The sequence below is a fragment of the Nilaparvata lugens genome, unplaced genomic scaffold (assembly GCF_014356525.2).
Source record: "Nilaparvata lugens isolate BPH unplaced genomic scaffold, ASM1435652v1 scaffold6209, whole genome shotgun sequence".
NCBI classification, from domain to species: domain Eukaryota; kingdom Metazoa; phylum Arthropoda; class Insecta; order Hemiptera; family Delphacidae; genus Nilaparvata; species Nilaparvata lugens.
The window spans coordinates 1-8369 of record NW_024091968.1 but is presented as its reverse complement, the minus strand read 5'-3'; the positions used below and the strand labels follow the sequence as shown (position 1 = coordinate 8369).

The window sequence follows — 8369 nt, the reverse complement described above, 5'->3', positions numbered from 1 at the left end:
GCCTAATACTGCTTCTCCGTTTCGAGTTTCTAGTACATCGCAGTACTGTTCCATAATTTGAAGTAGGCTATAGCCTAGTACATGAACGATACATAGCCTATTTAGTATAGAGTCCACTGTCACTACGTAATCTGAGTTGTGAGTGAACTGTTCACTTATATCAACCGTTAATACCTGAATTGGATGAGTCATACCTGTATTGCATAGATTTTTCTAATCTTCTATAAGTTTCTATAATATTCCATAGTTTCTCTTATAGAAACATAATAAATGTTAAGAAATATGAACTTCTGAAGAATGAATTAACGTTTGAAATATTATAAATGCATAATATAGAAGTTTGATTGTAGGAAACGTGTCGCAAATATAATATAAAGGCAATAACATTTTACAGAACACACTACAGTTTTGTAACACTTTTTGTAGATGAAAGAGGTTGTCACACTAGTTTTTGGAAGATTTGCTGCTGAAACTCTCATAACTATCTTCCTATCCTAATGTATAGTATGTATCAAGAATATAGTAAGTTTACAGCAAAATAATGTAGGCCTACATGTAAGTTCTAGATCTTCATTCAATTATCTTCCGTATCATGTGAATCACGATAATAATTTGTCTGTGTTGATGTTTTAGAGTTATCTATAATATAGCCTAATTAAGGATATAATATTGGCTAATAGACAGACGTAGGTGACAGGAAATTCACGAATGACGTATCATCACACCAGAACTACTGAGCTGATTGACTTGAAATATTTTGCATATTGATTCTTAATTGACCGAGGATGGTTTTAGGCCTATTTTGAATTCTTGAATATTTCAGTGGGTCAAGTTTTTAATTAGACCGCCATTGCGGAACACGGGTTATCTACTAATTATAATTTTAGAGAATCTCACATCTACAGAGCATACCCAACATACCACAAATGTTTTCATTACATACTTTATTGGATGACACAATATTGAATTTCATGTTGAAATAAACCTGTATAGATTTTCCTCTTTTGTGCAAATAGAACTTGCTACTGATGTTGAAGAGTCATTTTCAGATACGATTCAGACTAAATACTTGAACGATTGTCATTACTTCTCGATAAGCCCAATATTTGATTTCATTATTGATACGGTACTGTATTAATCAATCACACCTAAACTTCCAGCATATGCGGAGTAAATGCATCGTTAATTTTGTGTATCAACAAATCACAAAAACTATCATAATAATATTGAGAGTATTGAGAGGAGAAAAAAGTATCTTATTTGTATCACATTATTTGCTAGAAGCTCATCACAGTTTATATAACTCAAACGCTTCAACAATATTTGTCTCTGAAAACAGTCCTGAAAGTTTCTTGAAGTTAAAGTTATTATATCCACAAGATAGCTGCATTATTGGTAAACATCTAGGATCTTAGAAAGCTGTTGTTTTTTATTTTTAATGTTTCTATGTATAAGAAATAAGAAGTTTCATCACAACCCATAAAGTAGTTTTTCGGAAATTGTGATAAGTAGTAATTTCCAGAATTCAACAATCAAGTTATTAATTACATACTGAGTCAATTAATCTACCCAGTAGATCTATATATTAATCAGAGAGCACTTAAATACCTTCAATTACATTGTAGTCGCTTGATTCAATTAACGGAAATCGAAATATTGAATGTCAAAGAATATTAACTTACTGTATTGTCTCTTATGATAAATTGGAGACTATTTGAAAGAAAAATAGACGATATCTCTCCAGTCTTTGAAATGAAATTCACCTCGAAAGTGGAGATATTTCGTATTTATTTCCATTTACAATAATAACAGAATTTACTTTGCACCCAACCACAGCCCTACCACCAGTGACTGGTGGGTTTTTTTATACTCTTTGCATTTTGGTTCTGTTAACTACTAGAAGATCGATATCCAAAGGTTCTGATTGAGACTATGATTCGAAAATTGGTTTTCATGGTTGAGTATTGGAATAGATTAGAGATATCAAATTGAATTCTATAAAAGAAACTCAGGAACCAATTCAAGGAAAGTTGTGAGAACAGCAAATGTTATGCCAACGATACTCCCCTGTACAGGAGTCAATTCAATCATTGGAATTACTACATTTTTGAGAATCATAGTGATTCTAGATTAATCTGTGGTTCTTCAAGGCTTGGAATGAGCTTGTAAAATATAATTATCACACAAGAGACAATACAACATGATTTTTCATACACAACATGAAGGAGAAAGAGAAAATAGCTCACGCCTCACTCACTTCATTCAGGTGCTTAGTTTTTTGCATAAATACAAGCGAAATTATATTGCCAAGATCATTTCGTAGCCGGAGTTGAGAATCCTTTTAAATGGGGATGAATGGCAATTTAGTTTTTTATCTCTTTTCTAATTTGAACCATATAGATTAATTTTGAGGTCTCACAGCATTTTACAAGTCTTCTTTAGTTTTAGCATTTTGCACTTTCTCTGATATCGTATCAATCTTATTCCGGTCGCGTATTAATGGGGAGGATATTATTTTATTACTTTTCCGACAGTTGCATAACTTGGCAAACAGATAATGTATTCAAGAGTTTCAAGTCTCGTTTAATCTGGTAAATTTCATAAGGACGGCAAAAAATCGATCGTCCAAAAATCGATGTGTGTAACTGGCTTAACTATCACTGGCTTCACGAAGCTCAAGAAAATAGTTTTCTTATTATAATATGAAATTATCAGATTGTAGGTATGGAGGTTTGATATTAGAATTCCGGTACAGAAAGTTTTTCAGTAGTAGAATCGCTTATTTCTCAGGAATACTTACTTCTACCAGAATCGGTGTTTATTATTCGATCAGATCAGAGCATGATCACAACAATAACATTTCTTTCTTAATTATAATTTTATTTTGTGGCTTGAAGTTGAGTGCAAATAGTTTTTAGTTACACCATATCGAGACAAAGGTGTAAGTTGGTGTACTGCACGCGCAGTAAGAAAGGGACATTCTTGCCAAATCTCAGAATTCTATCAACGCGTTTGTTTGGCCGTAAATGCATTACATACAGACAGACGAAAGAAAATCCGAGTTATCATAGAACTCACTGCGTTCGGCCAATTATCGTTATTCAAAAATTGCATTCAATCTTTATTCTCATTAATTAATTCTTCATATCTTGTAAAATTCGTTCAATAATAAGAAATATTGCCATTCAATCTAAATTAGTGTATAAGCCAGCAGTGTATTATATTGTAACATAACATAGGCCTGCATGAATAAAGAACTCTAATCTAATCTAATCTAATCCGTAATCCCTACGCTGTATGTTCTCTTTTCAACTGCAAATGTCTTTATTGAATTCTTCAATGTTGTTTTCCATCACGAACTGCTTATTATTAAATCTCTTTTTGCTTTTAGAAAAAACGACTAGCAGTCAGATATTTTTACAATAAATGAATAAATCACTCACTGGACAACGAGATCTTTCGGCAGTTCCGCCATCTTCTTGGTTGTCTTCTATTGCTATACTTTTTAGTACCGTACGGTATATTGTTTGAGTCTCTCCCCCTCCTACAAGCTCCTACTTTTGTAATAGTATGTAGGCCTAACTTTCACCATTGTCCACGGCCGTGCTCTCTCTCTCGAAACTCACTCCTTCCTTGTCGAAGTATTTTCGCGCCTTTTTGAGTTTTGTTTGCCTTTTCGCTATATAGTTATTGGACTTGATCTTCTTGTCTAATGCAGTCGCAAGGGTTAGTTTCAGTTCATCACGTATTGAATACAGAGTACATTTCCTGTTTCCAGTGTTTTATCCAGGCATTTATTTGTTTTGAAGTCACGTGATCTTCTATCATCAATGTAAGTACACAATAATATTACTAAATTTATGGAAGTTTGAATCAGTTAGACTGATAAAAGTATAATTAGGCCTACTATAGGGTAGCTTGGAGAAAATAATATACATTATTATATTATAGATGTAGCTTGTGTTTTATCTTTTCTCTATAAGGGTGGGTTGATTGATTTATTTTGGTTGACCAGTTGAATTCTACCTATCCTGAATACACATTATAGTTATAGTAGGCTGTAATATATGAGCTACAGCTTGAACCTCCTTATTTTCCCCCAGTCATACAATAGCCCACAAATTTGGGTTGGGTTATTATAATTATTTATAATTATAAATTATTTATAACCCAACCCAAATTTGTGGGCTAAATTATAATTTATAACCCAACCCAAATTTGTGGGCTATTGTATGACTGGGGGATAATAAGGAGGTTCAAGCTAAAAATAAATAATTAGACACTAAATTATTTAGTCTCTTATTTCCATCGGTATAAGAGTATCAGAGCCTATAATTTTTTTTCAAATGTTCAGCGTTTCAAAATCTTTTCAAATCACTAACTTTAAAATTATTTTTTCCGAATTCAATCCTGAATCCAAACACCTAGTTCAATATTTTTTTTGCCGTACCTGTGGAATTATCCACTAAATGGAACCGAACTTAGCACTTAGAACAAAAATGATTCACATACCGTACATAATCTGTTATTTAATAGAGTTTTTTTGGAAATTGCAAAAAATCAAAGGTTACATTATGAATTCATTAGACATACTTGATCCCTTTGAGAATACTTTAATTTTATTCTTCAACTAAAGTATTTTTTTCATTGTTCAAAGGAGACGTATGTCGCGTCATGCGCCGATAAAGCTTCGGAAGGGCGCACAATCACAAGTATCATGGGGAAGCTGGTGACCCTTCCTTACCATCCAAAGCAAGGACGACCATAAGAGAGAGAAAAACCTTTCAAGGACCTTCTGATAACTGAAGTTATGATTGGTAAGATTTCAGCTAATTTCTCTTTTGAAGTTCACTGTGTAGCTTGCTTTATATTTTTTAAACAACTCTAATTTTGCAATATCAATATCAGTCAGACAAAATCCCACTTGAATAGAAAATTCTACTTCACTGTATGACTCAAAAACTTTATTTCGCCATTAAACATGACATCCACAAACACCGTGGTTGAGTGGACATTACTGTCCAAACTTCGCCATGTCATTAAAATGAAGAAGTGATTCTATTCTATTTAATAAAAAAAGAAGTCATTCCATCCTGGATCTGCAATATTGGATCTCTAAGTTGATTTTTTTCAATTTGGGAGGTGGTCATTATAATACTGATCATTAATTAGTATTGGAAATAGCAATTGATTTGTAGTAAGCTACAAGTCTGTGATTAACACTCCACATAGCTTTGAAACAGTTTGTCCTATTGATTCAAGGTTCTCACCATTCACTTCATATTGAAATTCCGTATTGGAATAGAATAGAATCGTTACCTTCATTTCAACCTCCGAGGGCGGGGCCTACTTGCTTTGCGGTAGCAAGTTAAGTGATAGGCCTATCATGCATAACAAGACCAGCTTTCAATTTCCAATAAAGAAATACTATATGGAAAACTAGAGATAAATGACTTTTATCCAAATATATTTCATTCTATTTCGAGTTTCTAGAATATCAAGGTGATAGGCCTACTAATTGTAGGGCACCGTTAATTCTACATAATAAAAAGCATGATTCCATTACTGAATAATGGATATTTTTGGAAATTCATTAATATTACAATTTTCTTATAACATGCTCAGAAGATTCACTTTTTCCTCTCAAATTATTTCACCCAGACTTCTTATCGGTTTTTCTAAACACTTTCCTGTTCATGTTTTACTACAATCTGCCTATTACATGATAAACCATGATTTATAAAATATTCTTGCTCCTCATCTTATCTTTCCAGCCGATCCCACCTAGAAAAAGTAGTTTTGTTCATACATTGTTTGTCCTTTATACTTTTCTTTCGCATTGTAATGAGTAATGTGTGATATGATTAGTGTTCTCATAAATTTTATTGTTACAGAAGCTGCTACAAACCGGTGCTGGCCGAAGGCAGAATTGAAGCAGGTCTAGTTGAAAGCGGCTTCGTGGCTTGCACAAGCCCAATCCAAGTTGGACAAAATGTAAGCATTAATCTTACAATTCAATTTTTCTTGAAAAACAGCATTGGAATCATGTATAACACGACCATCTTCCCATTCGAAAAAAAGAGCTTGGATTCAATATCACTGAGCCAAGATAGCAGACCAATTTTTAATGTCATGATTGAGTATGGGAACTTTTATATTAGCACGATCCCCTACGTCCGACCATCAAATCACCTCTATGAAAAGTATCAAGCCGTTTTCAAACTTTTTACTCACTCTGTATTGAGATGTTTCCTGAATAAGCATCTTTCACCCAATGTTATTAAAAAGAAGGTTGTTCCATAACTGCCTGATATTGGGACGAAATGAAAATCGCGTAGGTAGAGTAAACTTTTGGCCGGGACACACATAACTACACCAAGCTCGCGCCGCGGCACGGCCGAGTGTCGGACGTACTACGGCGAGAGAAAACAAAAGCTTTCAAACGTGTAGGGACACACACTACCGCACTGCGTAAGTACCGTCACCGTGTTTGTTGCCCGAGCCGTGCCCGCGCTGTCACCGACTAGTTCAGTTTACTTTTTAACGGTGACGGTGTGGGCTCGTTTAACTTAGAGAGTGAAAAACTTATTGAAGAGATACGTAATTTTCCAGTTTGGTACGATCGAAGTGATGAGAAATATGGTTGAACGGAAAAATAAGTTAAAGTAGAAGTAGAACCAAATAACTTGAGCCAAAGGTATAATAGACATAATATTAAAAATAATAAAATAAACAGCAAAAAGTATAAAAGATGAACCCATGACTGTGTCTTAAATTTTAAATTCAAAACCAATTACGTTTAGATTTACATACGGCAGAAGATAACAATTTTATTGCTTATATTTATATTTCCAACACATGACTGATTGTGGTATTGTTATGCACCGAAATATTTACCAGCACTATGATTCTCATCTTCTGTGTCTACAGGTAATTAGTTTAAAATTGAAAAATATAAATTTAAATCGGATGTAACAAGCTTTAATAGTGTTATATTATTAACAATAGTTTAACACATTCAGAAATCAGAGCACAGTAGCACTACAGAACTGAGACACTGCTGCCGCTCGGCTGTAGCACGGATATGTGTGTTCTCCTATCACCATCACCGTGTCGCGGGCGTAGCTCGGCCGTACCTCGGCACGGGCTCGGTGCGTTTATATGTGTCCCGGCCTTTTGAAGTGCTACAGATCAGAAATTCTAGTACCGTGCGCATGCACTTGTTTTTTCAGCAAGACAATAATATCATTTATGTTGTAATCTTGTTACACTTCTCAAAATAGAACACTTCACTTGGTTTCTACTTGGACTAAATCTAATAAATAGATCTGATTTCAACATTACAGAAACATGATATTATTAGTGAAACATTGGTAAAAATGTAAAACTCAATTGATCAATAATTTTTTTATTAAAGCAACCTTGTGGATGTTATGAGCCATGAAAGCTCAATATGATTAATATTTTCAATGCGCCAGTCGTGATCTCAAATGTAGTCGGGATCTCTGATCTGTACTATTTTTCGGGTTCCCCATCACTTTTAGTTTCCTCAAATCGGAATAACCTTGTTTTTAATAACCTTGTCTTTCATCAACCAACAATTTTTTTATTGGGTACTCTAGCTATAACTTCATTCTGGAGGGAATGTTGATTGGCATGATTGTGTAAAACTTACCCAAGACTCAGAAATTGTGATCAAATGATCAAAATAGAGAGACTAAACACTGATTCAGATGTGCTATGGTTTGACTATTTTGTCTTCTTCCGATCGGGATTTCTGAAATTTGAGTCACTTTAACACAATCACCGCCATTCAACGTTTTCTTCAGAATCTGATTCTCTACAACTTCTATCAATAAAAAATACAAGTTTATGATTTCATATCCAATTATAACTATTAAGTATTAATAAAACAAATTGATCAACTATTTTCTGCTTTGAATTAGTTTCTTTCAGATTTTTTTATTATTTTCATTTTTTCCAGGAATCAGCCATCAACACCAGCTACAATAACAATAATCGACACCGATTGTGAAGATGAACCTCTCGAATAGATAATAATATAATAGTAGTGACAGAAAAGATCATAAAACGTGTCTACATGTTCAATTTACTGATATCATAAACAATAAATTAGTTATTGATTATAATTACGGTTTTTAATTGAATAATCAATCCCTGAAACCTCAATATTGTTGAAAATATCAATTGAAATTTACAAAATTGCAGAAATGTATTTATAATTTTTTTTTTAAATTGTGTAATGAGGGTACAGTTACACTATGAGCAAGTTTGCTCATATAAGCGCTTTCAAGCTGGTAGTGAAAACTTACAGTTAAAAACAGAATCTAGTAACATGCATAGAAACA

The 8369-nt window shown here is 33.5% G+C and overlaps 1 long non-coding RNA gene across 1 annotated transcript; it reads left to right on the top strand.

Annotated features, from left to right (window-relative positions):
• Window positions 1–1297: 1297 nt before the first annotated feature.
• LOC120356225 lies at window positions 1298–8185 on the top strand. The gene is made up of 4 exons (XR_005573969.1): window positions 1298–3832; window positions 4658–4817; window positions 5895–5994; window positions 7985–8185. It is a non-coding gene; the product is annotated as an uncharacterized LOC120356225 (long non-coding RNA).
• Window positions 8186–8369: the final 184 nt, after the last annotated feature.